Source organism: Lucilia cuprina, chromosome 4 (genome assembly GCF_022045245.1).
Source record: "Lucilia cuprina isolate Lc7/37 chromosome 4, ASM2204524v1, whole genome shotgun sequence".
Lineage (NCBI taxonomy): Eukaryota > Metazoa > Arthropoda > Insecta > Diptera > Calliphoridae > Lucilia > Lucilia cuprina.
This window is the reverse complement of record NC_060952.1, coordinates 8,131,882-8,149,686: the sequence shown is the minus strand read 5'-3', so window position 1 is coordinate 8,149,686 and position 17,805 is coordinate 8,131,882. Positions and strand designations below refer to the sequence as shown.

The 17,805-nt window shown below is 29.8% G+C and overlaps 1 protein-coding gene across 1 annotated transcript in view; it reads right to left on the bottom strand.

Moving 5' to 3' along the window:
- Positions 1-17,805, bottom strand: part of LOC111676460 (allatostatin-A) — a 70,072-nt gene that overhangs the window by 20,385 nt on the left and 31,882 nt on the right. The gene's annotated exons all lie outside the window — the stretch shown is intronic.

Here is a 17,805-nt window from a genome sequence, read left to right as displayed (position 1 = left end):
CATGTAGAATGCAAATAGCAATACAAGTTATTATATGTCACTTGTTGCATATTTGCTTGGATATGTGAAGCAAAAAAAAACTAATGATTTATTTGCTTAAGATGCCATAGAATTTAAGGAGACCACATAACTATTTTTTTAAGCAGACATTTGTTACAAAGAGATATTTTTTATTTTACAGATCTTAAATCTTAGCTACATCTGACCACCCTTATTCTCGGTTCACTTGATACTTATATGCTACAAATAGTTACAAAAAGAAATATTTTTCAAAGTCAAATTTTATCATCTATTGCATGTAATTTTTTCTACAAAGTGTTAACTTGTTAGTTTTTTTTTCTTTCTTTTTATAATTTATCAAAAATGTCACCCCCAGCATACAAGAAGGCAAGAATATGAGTTTGAAATCTTATTTGCTATTTCTACATTATAATATCTAAACGTACCAACAACCTTTGGTTTAAGTATTTAAGATATATACAATAATCATCATATTCAAGTACTTATGTCCTATTTGCACAATGTCCTTTATTAATAGTACAGTTATAGACTTCTATTGTGGGAGTATGCAACAAAAAAAAAAATACTATTAATATTTTTATTTTATTTTCTGCATCTTTTAGACTTTTACAAAATGCCAACTGTCACCATTAGTCAGTTGTAGTTCTTTTGACGCCATATTAAAAAATTGTAATGGAACTGCAGCGTGTTTTTATCCTGTTTGCATACACATTTTTATTTCACAAAATAGCCATGTTAGCAATGTTTAGTTTTTTTTTAAGTAAAATAAAATAATAATATCTGATTACGTTTGTGAAATTCTTATGATCTGTTAAGATCCTCATCGAGGTGATCATCTTACAAAAATCATAAAAGCAAATTTATATTATTAGTTTAGCTTATATTTTCCAGAATGTTATGACATAAACCTAATTATTATTTCGTTAGTTTTTCTTTTTATATTTGAAAAAGTATTAAAATGTAGATTTAAACTTGTATCTATTAAATCTGCATACTACAGAACCTAAGAATTTTTTCTTATTTTATTTAAAATTCTAACTAAAACGTTTTATTTGTATAGATATGTAAGAATTTCTTTAAGAAAATTATTGAGAATAAGGGAAAAATTTTTATTGCTTTTGGATATTAAGTTTATTGCAAGTTTATAAAGTAAAATTTATTTATAGAGAAAATCAATACAAATAGTTTTCCTAAAAATAATAAACTAATAAAAGTTTAATAACTCAAATATAAATTTATAAAGAATGTTTTAAGAAAACTTCCCAGCAAAAACTTTCATTACCGGGCAAGGGATTTAATATAAATATAATTTATTAATATTATTTTATCATGGTCATATCATCGGAAGCATAAACAATCGCTTACAAGTAATAAGAAAAACATTTAATGTAATTCGTGTGAAAAAACATCTATAGTTACTATATCTTCACATAGAAGCTGACTAATGAATAAGAAAGTAGGTATTTTTTAACATTATTATAAAAGTACTTCTATGTAATCAGAAAGAAATATACACGTTTGGTTCAAAATTTATCAACAACATCCGTTATCAATGTATATACACAAATGCGAAAAAACTCTGCGAGAATTCGTTGTTGAAATCTAATCAGTATAAACATCCGATGACTAAACGTTAACAAATGTGGTAAGCTCACTATTGACAACGTTGCGTTGTCAACATTACATAGTGTTGTCAAACGTACTAAAGGGAAATTTTATCTGATCGGATTAGGATTATATCCGATCGGATTGGATTATATCCATATCGATCTATGTACAAGCACTTAGCTCAATCTCAATTTCTGATAATTGCTGATTCGTTGCTTAACTTCCGAAATGCAAAAACATGTCTTTCTTTACAATCACCCAGTTTGGATTTCCTATGTCAAGTCGGCAACGAATTCAGTCGTTCCCACGACAATCGGTTCTTCGCTCCAGAACGACTCGGAATTCAACGAACAACACTAAGGATTGCCAACCCAGCTTCACTGACTTTACACGTGTCGCTGCTACAACAACAACGAATTCGGTAGACCTAAGCACATTAAATAAGCGAAGGACTTTATTTTTACTCACAGAGAATACACTTTGAAAATAGACCCTGAACATGCCTAGCAAAGGAAGGTATCCGTCCATTACCATTTAACCCAGTACTCTTCTCATAAATTCGGCACACTCAAAGAATATAACATCTGACCCCTTCATTCTAGGTATACGGGTGAGTAAGGCCACATTCATTTCTTAACACCTACTCATTTCAAAAATCAATCAATTTCGAATGCTTATTTCCGAAGGGGTATAGTACTCGGCAACAGCACCGAATTTATACCAAATTATAAACTTTACCGTGCCCTCTCCTCGAATTTGGATTCAAACCACAGCCATCAAGTACGCTACGAAAGAACTTCACCAATAACTAATACAAGACAAAGTCTGAAATTCTGCCCTGTGAGCTACCGGCTCCTGTGAATATGTGGTTATCTGGAATTTATGTATAAGTATCCTCGTCAACAGTTAATAGTTCCTCCCTCTTCTCAGGATTGCAATATCAACAAGAGGGTCTGTCTCTAGTATCATGTGTCTATGTATCATGCTCCCAGGAGGAACCAAACAAACGTTCCATATTTCTGCATTTCACTCGACTTCTAAAGTTGACTCTCCTCAAATAGGGAGATGTGGATATAATCAACAAATGAGTAAATTTTTGGTGATAATATCCGGAAAGATCGGTCTTGATTCAATTCCAACTTACAGATCTATCTTTTGAATTCAATAATTTCTTTTATAAATATTCAATTATTGGGTTATTTGTCTTATTCTGTTTATTCGACAAATCATTATTTGAGGTTTTACGTTAGCAGATTAATAATCGGATAATTTAAAATTACTCGGTTAATCGAATAAAAGAAACATATTACTGTTACAAAAAAATCAAAAAATAAATGTTCTTTTTATAAAAAATGCTTCAAAAATAAAGGAACCAAGAAAAGTTATTACAAAAATATTGAATTTTGTGGAAAATAATTTAGCTGTTAAATAGAAAGTTTATCTTAATCGATTAATTATGGAAATTATTCGGTTTATTCTTTATTTGAAATTTGACAATTTTCATTTATACGAACGAAAAATCGTCAAAACCTAATCGATTAACCGATCGACGATTAATCGTTTGAATACTCTAATAAATATATCATCTAGTTCGCTTATAAATTTCCTTATGTATTTTAGTATTATGTTTGCTGGGTTGTCTTACTAAATAACACAAAATTGTATGTTGGTTGTTCTTGGCAATATCAAGTTTGCCATTAAATGGCTGTTATGACAATTATTGCAATTAAATCACAATTAATACAAATAAACTTAGTAATTTATATAACTATAAATGAAATATCCTGCTGTTTATGGTAGTTTGTCCAGCCATCAGTTGATGGTGATGATGACTTTGGAATTGACGTTTAATTCAATGTTTGTTTATTTTTATGATAAAATGTATATTTCCATTTAATTTTTATTATCCTGTATTCATATTTACATAAGTAACATGTTCTTTAAATGTAATAAAGTTAACTACTTACTATAGTAATATTTTTATTCAACAGGATTAAGATATAAGGTAGGAATCAAATTTTAAAAAATAATTTTTAAGAAACAAATTCGTTATTATTTATTAACAATTTCGATTAATATTACATAAAAGTTTAATCATAATAAGCTATGGGGAAATTCTCAGGCTCCCATACTCTATGTCATTAATGTCTAATAGCTATATATCATATTTACTTATCATTATTCCAAATCGTCATGGTTGTTAATAAACCTGAAGCGATAAAAAAAATAAATATTAATTTTGCAAGTCACATACATGTGTGTGTCTGTATGTATGTGAGAGATTTAAACAGAACCTTTTTATATATCGGAAACGGAATCATAAATTATAAAAAAGTACGTCAATTGTGTCAAAGAAAAAAAATGATAACAATAAAACAAATAGAAAAATGTTAATGTAAATGTTTCGCTTAACTTAGCTTACGTGTCTGTCATATCATTAGCTATTAGAAATTAATTGTTTAAAAGTAATAAAAAGGATAAGTAAACCCTTATTAATAGATGTCTCTGTATAGATTATATAGAGTATTTATAATTCGTTTTAGTTTGCCTTAACACAAAAAGTCTCCATTAAGTGTTGCGAATAAATGAAATCGTTAAAAACTAATTGTTGTGTAAGTTTACTTTGGTGTGTGATTTGTGGTTTAGATAACTTTTGTTTTGCGATTTCATTGAACAACCAATATGATAATGACGTCAGATATTTGATATTAAGAAACCAATAATTACTTTTTGAGCAATAATATAGAAACATATTATATAAAATGGCAATAAATAATTATTAACAAATAACATAACATTTATAATTTTAAGTTGTCAATTAAAGCAACAGGAATACAATTAACAAATTGCAATTCTTTATTCGATGACACTAAAATGACAAATATAATATTTAAATAATTGGATGTGCTTTGCTTATATAAATAAGTATTAGAATGACAAATTAATGTATGAAAATCACAAATCGATTTAAGTTTTTGTCGTTCTGCACTTTAATAATTAATAACCACTCACTTACTTATTTATTAGATTTATTTTAACTACTATTCGCTAATATTTCACCGAAATTTTCGGTTGAAAACATAAAAGTCTGTTTTCTGTCTAAAGTAGATGCCCTAGGACAAAAAAAATAAAAATTTGTAATCACTTCTATTTCATAAAGCAGACTAAAGCAGACGCCCTAGGAAAAAAGGATTAAAATTTGTGATCACTGCCATTTCCTGCAAAAAAACGATTTTTGGATGAAAACATAAAAGTTGATTTTCTGGCTAAAGTAGAGGCCCCAGGACAAAAAGGATTGAAATCTGTGATCACAGATATTTTCTACAAAAAATCGATTTTCGGATAAAAACACAAAAGTCGATTTTCTGGTTAAAGTAGATGCCCTAGGACAAAAAGGATAAAAATCTGTGATCACTTCTATTTCCTGCAAAAAATCGATTTTTGGATGAAAACACAAAAGTTGATTTTCCGGCTAAGGGAGAGGCCGTAGGACAAAAAGGATTGAAATCTGTGATCACTCTTAATCCCCACAGAAAATCGATTTTTGGATGAAAACACAAAAGTTGATTTTCTGGCTAAAGGAGAGGCCCTAGGACAAATAGGATTGAAATCTGTGATCACTTTTAATCCCCACAAAAAATAGAATTTTGGATGAAAACACAAAAGTCGATTTTCTGGCTAAAGAAGAGGCCCTAGGACAACAATCGACAAAAAGGATTCAAATCTGTGATCACTTTTAATCCTCACAAAAAATCGATTCTTGGATAAAAACATAAAAGTTGATTTTCTGGCTAAAGGAGAGGCCCTAGGACAAATAGGATTGAAATCTGTGATCACTTTTAATCCCCACAAAAAATCGATTTTTTGAGGAAAACATAAAAGTTGATTTTCTGGCTAAAGGAGAGGTCCTAGGACAAAAAGGATTCAAATATGTGATCACTTTTAATCCTCACAAAAAATCGATTTTTGGATGAAAACACAAAAGTTGATTTTCTGGCTAAAGGAAAAGCCCTGGGACAAAAAGGATTGAAATCTGTGATCACTTATATTTACTAAAAAAATCGATTTTTGGATGAAAATATAAAAGTCGATTTTCTGGCTAAAGAAGAGGGCCTAGGTCAAAAAGGATTGAAATATGTGATCACTTATATTTCCTAAAAAAATTGATTTTTGGATGAAAACATAAAAGTTGATTTTCTGGATAAAGTAGAGGTCCTAGGAAAGAAAGGATTGAAATCTGTGATCACTTTTAACTCCACAAAAAATCTATTTTTGGATGAAATCACAAAAGTTGATTTTCTGGCTAAAGAAGTGGCTCTAGGACAAAAAGGATTGAAATCTGTGATCACTTATATTTCCTAAAAAAAATCGATTTTTGGATGAAAACATAAAATTCGATTTTCTGGCTAAAGTAGAGGCACTATGACAAAAACGATTGATATCTGTGATCACTTTTAATCCCCACAAAAAATCGATTTTTGGATGAAAACACAAAAGTTGATTTCCTGGATAAAGTAGAGGTCCTAGGAAAGAAAGGATTGAAATCTGTGATCACTTTTAATCCCCACAAAAAATCGATTTTTGGATGAAAACACAAAAGTTGATTTTCTGGCAAAAGGAAAGGCCCTACGACAAAAAGGATTGAAATCTGTGATCACTTATATTTAATACAAAAAATCGATTTTTTGATGAAACCACAGAAGTCGATTTTCTGGCTAAAGGAGAGGTCCTAGGACAAAAAGGATTCAAATCTGTAATCACGTTTAATCCCCCACAATTAATCGATTTTTGGATGAAAACATAAAAGTTGATTTTCTGGCTAAAGGAGAGGCCCTAGGACAAAAAGGATTAAAATCTGTGATTACTTTTAATCCCCACAAAAAATCGATTTTTTGATGAAAACATAAAAGTTAATTTTCTGGCTAAAGGAGAGGTCCTAGGACAATTTTTGGATAAAAACACAAAAGTTGATTTTTTGACTAAAGGGCAGGCCCTAGGACAAAAAGGATTGAAATCTGTGATCACTTATATTTACAAAAAAAAAATCGATTTTTGGATGAAAATATAAAAGTCGATTTTCTGTCTAAAAAAGAGGGCCTAGGACAATAAAGATTGAAATCTGTAATCACATATATTTCCTAAAAAAAATCGATTTTTGGATGAAAACATAAAAGTTGATTTTCTGGCTAAAGAAGAGGCCCTAGGACAAAAAGGATTGAAATCTGTGATCACTTTTAATCCCCACAAAAAATCGATTTTTGGATGAAAACACAAAAGTTGATTTTCTGGCTAAAGGAGAGGCCCTAGGACAAAAAGGATTGAAATCTGTGATCACTTTTAATCCCCACAAAAAATCGATTTTTGGATGAAAACACAAAAGTTGATTTTCTGGATAAAGTAGAGGTCCTAGGAAAGAAAGGATTGAAATCTGTGATCACTTTTAATCCTCACAAAAAATCGATTTTTGGATGAAAACATAAAAGTTGATTTTCTTGCTAAAGTAGATTCATAGGACAAAAAGATTTGAAATCTGTGATCACTTTTAATCCCCACAAAAAATCGATTTTTGGATGAAAACACAAAAGTTGATTTTCTGGCAAAGGAAAGGCCCTACGACAAAAAGGATTGAAATCTGTGATCACTTATATTTAATACAAAAAATCGATTTTTTGATGAAAACACAAAAAGGATTCAAATCTGTAATCACGTTTAATCCCCCACAATTAATCGATTTTTGGATGAAAACATAAAAGTCGATTTTCTGGCTAAAGGAGAGGTCCTAGGACAAAAAGGATTAAAATCTGTGATCACTTCAATTTCCTACGAAAAATCAATTTTCTGTATTGAAGCATAAAAGTAGATTTTCTTGCTAAAGTGGAGACCCTAGGACAAAAAGGATTAAAATCTGTGATCACCTTTATTCCCTACCAACAAGCGATTTGTGGATGAAAACATAAAAGTTGATTTTCTGGCTAAAGGAAAGGCCCTAGGACAAAAAGGATTAAAATCTGTGATCACTTCTATTTCCTACAAAAAATCAATTTTTGGATGAAAACACAAAAGTTGATTTTCTGGCTAAAGGAGACGCCCTAGGACAAAAAGGATTGAAATCTGTTATCACTTCTAATACCCACAAAAAATCGATTTTTTGGTGAAAACATAAAAGTTGATTTTCTGGGTAAAGGAGAGGTCCTAGGACAAAAAGGATTAAAATCTGTGATCACTTCAGTTTCCTACAGAAAATCGATTTTTGGATAAAAACACAAAAGTTGATTTTCTGGCTAAAGGAGAGGCCCTAGGACAAAAAGGATTGAAAGATGTGATCACTTTTAATCCCCACAAAAAATCGATTTTTGGATGAAAACACAAAAGTTGATTTTCAGGCTAAAGGAGAGGCCCTAGGACAAAAAGGATTGAAATCTGTGATCACTTTTAATCCCCACAAATAAGTTGATTTTCTGGCTAAAGGAGAGGCCCTAGGACAAAAAGGATTGAAATATGTGATCACTTTTAATCCCCACAAAAAAAATCGATTTTTGGATGAAAACACAAAAGTTGATTTTCTGGCTAAAGGAAAGGATTAAAATCTGTGATCACTTCAATTTCCTTCGAAAAATCAATTTTCGTATGAGGCATAAAAGTCGATTTTCTGGCTAAAGTAGAGGTCGATTAAAGTAGATTTTTGGATGAAAACAGAAAAGTCGATTATTATTTCGCAGTAAAAATCTATTTCGGAGGCCCAATAATAAAAAGCAAAAATTTGTGGTAGAAAGTTTTATTAAGTTTAAATAATCGGGAATTCCCAAAGTAAAGTATTAGTAAATTATTAGTAAATATTCATGTACTACCCACCGATACATGTGTTCCTGTGCATCTGGCTGTTTATCAATATCTCTATACTACTCCCTCTTCCTATTTAATTATATTTTTTCGTTTTTCTTTTTTTTTCGTATTTTTATACCATCCAATCGATCATAAATCTCATCAGCTCAGACACATTTATGGTTATAAGAACACGGGTTTACTTTTGTAAAACCCAAAACAAATGAAATAGTCGTGTTAATAAAACATAGTTAACAGAAATTTAAAGGAATTGCAAGTTTATAAACCACAAATTGATTAAGAAATAGTATTTTAAAAATTTTAATCTTTTTAGCATTATATTCATAAATAATAAAGGATCAAACTTTTTCATTTTTTTTAATGTCTTATCTTAAATCTCGAGAGTGCATTGTAATAATTTTCCAAAAGAAATTAACCTTAATGTGTTTCTATGGTCAATGATCTCATTCTATGAAATCCCTTTAAATTACTTTCATTGATATTGGTGGATGAATAGTGACTGTGAGTGCAGATTATCTTTTGCATTATCACATGAAAAAAAATTATATTTTAACTATCTCCCACCTGGGAATATGAAAATACATTTTAACTTCATGGGATATCTCATCGTGTAATTTCAATGACTCGTTATGGTCACATTCACATACATTTTGATTAAACTGAAATTTATATATATGTACATATGTTTGTATTTATGTATATATTTTATTGTAACGACGCATTTGAATAATGTATACAAAATAAACATTAATATGTTTTAGTTTTTTATATATGTATTTTATATGTACTTACGTCTATAAATTCTTTTTATTTATGTAAACTATTACATTTGTAAGTAATCATTATATTTACAATATTTGTCGCCTGAACCTTGAAATTATGATGAATATGTTTCTGCTTGAAAAACGCATGATTTTTTTATGATTCCAAAACTAGACACTTTTTATGAAGTGTTAAATAATATATCATTTATGACGTTATGTTGCTTTGATTTATTTCATAAAAATGGTTATCGGTCAGCCCATAATAAAAAATTCTTTCAAATATTTCATATTTTTACAAATCGTAACCTTAATATAAAGTCCACTTTACATGAGCACGCATTACGTACGTAATATCTAATGTAAAATGAACTACCATTCGTTTGACACAAGAGAAAACAAATCAAAAACAAAGTTAGTGAAAACGGGTTGTTCTATGAGTTTTTCGAAATTTTTGCTCCATTTGTAATATAAGATTTATTTAATTTACGGCTCTTCTATTTCAGTTTTTAAGACTCGTCTCTTGTTATTGAATCTTCAGCATTTGAAGAATGTGTATTGTGTGTCCTCTGTCTCCGTACATCCTGGTAAGTCATAATGTACACAATTGATTAGATAACCTCTATAGCCACCGTGATCTCATAGGAATTGGGTAAGATGATTTTTCATAGTCTAGTCTATAGTCTAGTCTATAGTCTAGTCTATAGTCTAGTCTATAGTCTAGTCTATAGTCTAGTCTATAGTCTAGTCTATAGTCTAGTCTATAGTCTAGTCTATAGTCTAGTCTATAGTCTAGTCTATAGTCTAGTCTATAGTCTAGTCTATAGTCTAGTCTATAGTCTAGTCTATAGTCTAGTCTATAGTCTAGTCTATAGTCTAGTCTATAGTCCAGTCTATAGTCTTGTCTATAATCTAGCCCAGTCCAGTCTATAGTTTATAATGTCAGTGCAAAATTTAAAAATATATCTGAACAATTTGCCCTATGACTCCAATAGAAAATATGAGAAAAAAAAACAACAACCTGTAATATTGAAAAACACAATATTAAATTTGAACACAAATCATTTAAGTATACAAAAATAACATATTGCCAAAAAAATATCTAACAAATTATGCTATTGTTTATTATGGTAAATTTTTGCATGTTAACAATAAGAAAAAAATAACAACAAACTACTACAACAAAACAAATCACGAACAATAAACAACAAACAGATTTGATGATTTGTATTTTTTGGAATAAAAAAATATATATATTTTTTAATACATACAATGAATTTATAATTGATTTGAAACGTATTTAGACAACAAAGACAGCAGCAACAACAACTAAAATAACATAAAAAAAATCATGAGAAAATTTTAAGGCATTAACTGCACAATAAAAGAAAAAATCTAACAAACTTGCAGATACAAAATAATAAAAAAAACATGCCATAAAAAAATACACATTTAATAATAAATACATTTTTTTTAAATATAGATACTTACTTTACCCAAAATTATAAGTTGTAGCTCATACTTCTTCCACCAACAGATGTACAACATAAAATATACTCATATGAGTTTTATATTTTACAAAGAAAATGTATGATTTCCATGGAGTGAATGAATAGTTTCAATGAATGAAAATCCCATAAAGTAACCAATACATTAGACAATAAATTCAATAAACATATGTATATAGGGTATCTTGAAAACATAATTTTTAAGTATTTAATGTAAGGATACCTATCAATCGTTACATATGTATTGATAAAATGGGGCTCAGTTCCCTACCATTATTTTGAAAAATCTTATCTGAGGATTTTATTATCACAGAAAATTTGTTGACGGGTCACCCTAATGTATAAATTGTTGTAAGAGTTATATGTGACCATGTGAGAGTAAGTTTATGTGTGATGCTGTATCAGTTAAGGTTTTTTTCAATCATAATGTGGGAGAAACTGTAAATCTTAAGTTTCTTAGTACCATGATCATACAGAAATCGCAGAAGAAATATCAACAACAAAAAAACCATTAGGGCAAAAAGTCATAAAAGACCTGTAACAAATTATATATTATACGACGACGAGTTCTTCTTGTAGCAATCATATCACTTATTGCAGTAACCCAACAAACATTTTAAATTAGAGTGAACTTTATACCAGATTAGGTTACTTTTATCAAATTTTTTTCCCATAAAAATACTTTTTGAAATATTTAAAAATCTACTGTAATTACAGAGTTATCATCTGTTGAAGTTGACGGTAGAACATCCTCAGGCCGGTGTGGATCCAATATATTTGATATAAACAACTTTTTACAAGACATAGTATATAGTAGTGTAGGATATAAATACTATAAATATACTAAAAACCATGACCTTTTAAGCCTTACAAAAAATATGGTCCACGAAGTTTTTAAAACTTGAACAATCAAATCATTTGCTTTTACTTTTTGTAAACAAAATTCGATAAACTTTCCGGTAGAGAATCATAAGCTTTTTTCCCGTTGGATTAAGTTAATTTTAGTTGTTATAAGCGGATCGATACATGATCTGATTGTATTGCATTGAATACTATTGGTTTTCCAAATTTATTAATGCATTTATGTTATCGTGTTGCATTCTCTAAATAATCTTACTATTTAGACGATGAAAGAGATTCGTCTTACAAAATTTGCTGGGTTGTCTATGAAAATTTTCTTTTAAAACATCAACAGATAAGTACGAAAAGCAAAAAAAAACACTTCGCACGATCTGAAAAATTACAAAAAAACTGCAACAAGTGTTGTTTACAACCAATGGCTAAATCCCAACAATTTGAAGACCCCACTAGCAAAACAACTAAAAGAAGTGGGCTTGATATGTATAAATAACGCTCTCTGCCTCTCGGCTTATACAGACATACTACATACATGTGTATGTAATAAAGTGTGTAAACGATTGAAGCCCAGAACTTGAACGAAGAACTAAAAGCCAAGAATAAATAACTTTTATAAGTCACGACAAGAGTTTAATTAAAAACCAAAAAAATTTAAAATAACATCAGCTGTACAAGATCAAACGAACGAGCGAATGAATACACTCACACTCTCTCAAAGAACAGAAAAGCACACAGATACTCACTTGGTAGTAAAAAAATAATAATAAAACAGCATTTGCCCTCAAGTGGTTCTAAGTCATGTTCGGCTGACAGACTGACATACTTTCGGAGTACAAAAGGCTGACTTGTGTTTTCATTTTTTTCTTTTATTACTTTTGTTGTTGTTTTTTGTTTCGTTCTTTTCGTATGTAAATATTTATTTATTTACTTGCTCAGCTGCACAGAATAAAAATAAAAAGAATAGTGCTCATATGGTGTTTATCTGTCTGCCGCTTAAGAATTCTGAAAATAAAGCAACAAAACAGAACTTAAAGCTGAGACAAGTTTTTTTTTTTTGAAAAAGATGCCAGACGTTTTAAGAATTAAAACACCAATAATAATGATGAAAATTTCTAGAATTGAGATTGATCATCGGACAAACACTTCTTATTAAAATTGATAGTATATAATCTAGACTAAATCTAGTCTAGTCTTTAGTATTGTCTAGGCTATAGTCTAGTCTATAGTCTAGTCTATAGTCTAGTCTATAGTCTAGTCTATAGTCTAGTCTATAGTCTAGTCTATAGTCTAGTCTATAGTCTAGTCTATAGTCTAGTCTATAGTCTAGTCTATAGTCTAGTCTATAGTCTAGTCTATAGTCTAGTCTATAGTCTAGTCTATAGTCTAGTCTATAGTCTAGTCTATAGTCTAGTCTATAGTCTAGTCTATAGTCTAGTCTATAGTCTAGTCTATAGTCTAGTCTATAGTCTAGTCTATAGTCTAGTCTATTGTCCAGTCTATAGTCTAGTCTATAGTCTAGTGTATAGTCTAGCCTATAGTCTAAGCTATAGTCTAGTCTATAGTCTAGTCTATAGTCTAGTCTATAGTCTAGTCTATTGTCTAGTCAATAGTCTAGTCTATAGTCTAGTCTATTGTCTAGTCTATAGTCTAGTCTATAGTCTAGTGTATAGTCTAGGCTATAGTCTAGTCTATAGTATAGTGTATAGTCTAGGCTATAGTCTAGCCTATAGTCTGCTCTATAATTTAGTCTATAGTCTGGTCTATAATCAAAACTTTAATCAAATGTTAAATTCTCCGAATTAACTTTTCGGTAAGTGGCTACCCTTCATTTTAATTAAAATATGAATAAGTAATAAAATCACGCAGTTTGTTGTAAAAAAGAGAATAATAAAAAAAAAACAAGAACAAAACATCAGTTACTTGCACATACATATTGTGCCAAGACAAACAGACAGAACGACTGATCAATAGTGGCAGGAGAAGTATCTCGGCTTCGAAAGAAACAGCTTTTGCTTAAAAAACCAACACTTTGAGTTACTAACTGTCAAACTCGTTTTGTTTTGTTTTTTTAAGAATACTCGTAATTTACATCCATTACTGCAAGTTGTTTTTCTGTTCACAGACAGATAAGAAAAAAATAAAACTCGTACCAGCATTTACTTAATTATATGAAAGATTTCGCTTTCTTTTCGAAAAAAAACGTATTAGTGTATGAGCTCATACGTGTAAAATGAATACAAAACATCAGTTTAACTTGTCTGAAGAAATTCTTTTAAGAATTTTGTAGTAGGTGTTGTTATAGTTTTTCAAACTTTCTAATTTTTAAAGAAATTTAAAAAGTTGTGGCCCTTAAGCATTCTTAATTTGTGTGTGACAATTTGATTTTTAATCACTTACTAAAATTTGTGATCTATTTTAGAAGTCAAACAAAAGTATAAAAAACCAACCACAATTAAGACGATCAAAGATCTGATATAAATCATATATATCCCCTATATTGATCGTTTTCGCAAACAAGACCGACAGAGTTGTAATCTTTAATTTACATAGATATACATATCTGACTCTTTACTTAATAACTTAGGATAATTTAATTTAAGATAATTAGCACGTTGTTTTAAAATAAAGCAGAATTTCCGGCAAGGTTTTGTATTCAAAATTTTTGCTAGATGTTAGAGATAAATGGCTACTAAGAAAGAAACATACTAAAATAGTACTTGGCTCGTGGTCACTCTCTAATACCAAATTGACACCAAAGTGTTTATATTATTTTAATAAAGTCTGTTGAGAAAACAATCCGTTGTCAATAGTAAGCTTATCACGTTTGTTGACATTTAGACAAAGGATGTGTATAAAATTTGTATTTCAACAACGACTTTTTGATAACGGATGTTATTGAAAAATTATTATTATTGAAAAACTTTGCTTTCAATTTGGTACCATGCATGTACATTCCATTCTTTTTCCCTCTATGTACCCGATTTAAATAACACTATATTTTTGAGGCGAGAACTTGACAAAATAGATTGCTTTAGAACTTATTCGATTACATTACTTGACGTAATAAGGTCAATTTATTTTATGTCCTTATTAAAGATGTGTTCGATTATATCAGTCGGTACAAAAGTGATCAAAAAGTCATTGAAAGTTCTAAAATAAAAAAAACAGGACATTAAGAGATCACTTATCTTGAGATTGCTGATTGTAAATAAATAACAAATAAAAAATCAGTGCTCGAATTATTTCCTTTGATCTAAGCTCTGATCATTTTTAGAGATTTCTTCACATAGACAAATATTAACAACATTGACAGAACAAAAGATCGATGATTTCGTAGATCTTTTATCGGTACAGTAAAAACGTTTTCAATCCACTGTTATTCTTTTAAGAACCCTCAAAGAAAATCTTATTAAGCTAAAAGCAATGAATAATCATTTTAAAGATATCGAGTAAAATTTCAAGTTTCGAATTCAAAACTATTTATATAAGTGTTTATTTTTGGATTATTAACCCATTACTGACAATTTTAAATGACTGAATTCAATTTGACTTGTTGTGAGAAACTATAAACTTCTAAATTCTTAACTTACAAGGTAAAAGTAGGCCAAACAAAGATTTCTCAAAAGACACACATCAAAAAATAAAAAAAACTGAGAATGTATATACAAAATTTTAACTCCAAAAAAGAACTTAAACTTAATGGCTAAACAACAACTACAAACATATATGGAAAATTTTCCATAAAAAACAATGTTCCAGCTGGTAAAACTGCATATGTATATGAAATCAAACTAAAAAAGTTGTATTTATTATCAAATAATTATTACATACAGATTTAAAGTTATAACGGTTTCTAGCAAAACCCAACTAACGGTTCTAACAAACTTAATGTTTGTTTAGAATTTTCTAAAAAAAACATCATTTAAAAATCATCCCCCCCCCCCCCCCCAAAAAAAAAAAAACAACATAATAATAATGAAAATATCATACCATCAAATTGGGGTTTTTCCCAAACAAATTAAACTACAGCAAAAACATCACCAACACAACAACAAGAAAAAACTTGAAAAAAAATCCAAATACACGTTACAACAAGTGTTTTGACCAGCAGTTATAGTAGAAGAAGCAGAGAAAAGACACAGAATTTCGTTTTTCTTTGCAGCAGCAATCAAAAGCCCATAAGAAACCAAAACAAACAGCTAGTTACGAATAAAAAACAAGTTGTATGTAGATACTTACATTGGTAGACATTGCCATCGTTGTGGCAGCAAACAAAAATTTCATTTTCACAGACACAAAATACAAACAGACAGACAAAATGGATGGATGGACGGACGGTTGTATAAAACATATATTCCTACATACATACGTGTTTATACATAGTACTACGTAGATACTTTCATACATACAAGTGTATGCATGTGTAGATACAATATCTTTACAAGACGTCGAACGTTTTTTTTTTAACTTTTGCAGTAGCAGAAAGTAAATACTACGAGTAGTATAAACAACAACAACAACAACAACATCAACAACAAAAAACGAAATAATAAATAAACAACTGAGATACAGTTAGAGTGTCTTAGATTACAAACGCCAACATACGAATTATTACAATAAAGATAGATGAGTGGACAATAATATATCAACCGTTAAGCATACTCTCTTTCTTTTACTCTCTTTTTTACAACAATTAGTGATCTCTCCAGCTCTTAATAGGCTCTTTTCTTTTTGGGGAGATTGTTGCGGAGAAGTTAAGTTGCCAGATTTTCTGATTAAGATCCTAAACCTTTTCGGAAAAATGGATCTAATGATTTCAAAAGTACTCTTTAACGTGCTACTTTTTTAGAGGATATTGGTCAAGTAGGTGCAAACGTTAGTAATTATTTAGGAGCACTGCGTTTGAAAGAGTTCTTCTCTTCTTCTAGATATTCTTCTTTAGAGCTTTCAGAGAGTGACTAAAAGAGATATGAAGTCAGCAGCTTTTAAATAGTTTTAGTCACAAAGTTTTTTTGACCACTTTCAAATCGATTGTCGACATCGTTGGGCTTAAAAAGTACCTTCTCTAGTAGAAGGTTCTTTACTAGAGCTTTCAAATAGTGGCTTATAGAACTATGAAGACATAAAATTTAGTTAACCACTTCCAAATCGATTGTCGTGATCATAGTCGGATATTCTTCTTTAGAGCTTTTAGAAAATAATTTTATAGCTTTAAAAACAGCAGAGTTTTAGAGTCACAAAGTCTTGTTGATCACTTTTAAATCGATTGTCAAGATCGTTGGCAATAAGCTTTTACTTTTTCGCCACCATCTTTAAAGCTCTGATTTCAGGATCATTTACATTTGTTTCGCTTAAAAAGGTCTTTAGGGTTTATTAAAGAATGACATATAGAGCTATGAACTCAGTTTTGAAGACTTAAAATGCTATCGATCAATCAGGAGCAGGCTGATGTATGAATGACGAATAATTCGAAACATCATAAATGATGCTATGAAATAGGCTTATTCTGGAGTACTCCTGGAATACTCGATGGTAAAAACACATATGCTTCATTATCATCCAATTCATTTTATTTATATTATTAAGTTCTTCAATTTATTGATCATCGATCATCACCGACGATTCCTCTAACAGTTTTTAAGTAAAGATGTTCAAGTGCTTTACGTGAACACCTGCCTTGACGGCCTAATTTCACCATGTATCTTTTTTTCCTAGGGTGAGCTTTTTTGACGACTCCCGCCTCTTTGTGTATCTTATAAGTGTGTTTTAAGTAAATTACAATGACTTCCGATATCAACATGATCAATCATGATCATGATCACCATAGATTGATAGGCTTAATTAGTCGAAATTGTGTAAGATCAGTTGAGCAGCTTGGTGATAATGTATATATGTATATATGAATTTTTTTTAATCCTGAGGCTGCATCTAGTGATACATAGAAACAATTACATTTCATATCTGACGATCTGTATGAAAGGAACAGAAAACCTTTTATGTAAAAGCTATTAGTAGATACTGTCCACTAGATCCTCTTCGCCAACTACTTAAATCCTTCAATCGCTATAGGTACTTACATTACTTCCTATGTATAAGCGAACTTTTTAAGTACTTAACTTTACTTGGTAATGAAAGCTTCTGCTGGGTAGCTTAGACGCACGAACTTGCAAGTGCATACGCTATAATGTAAAGCTTTTTTACTTATT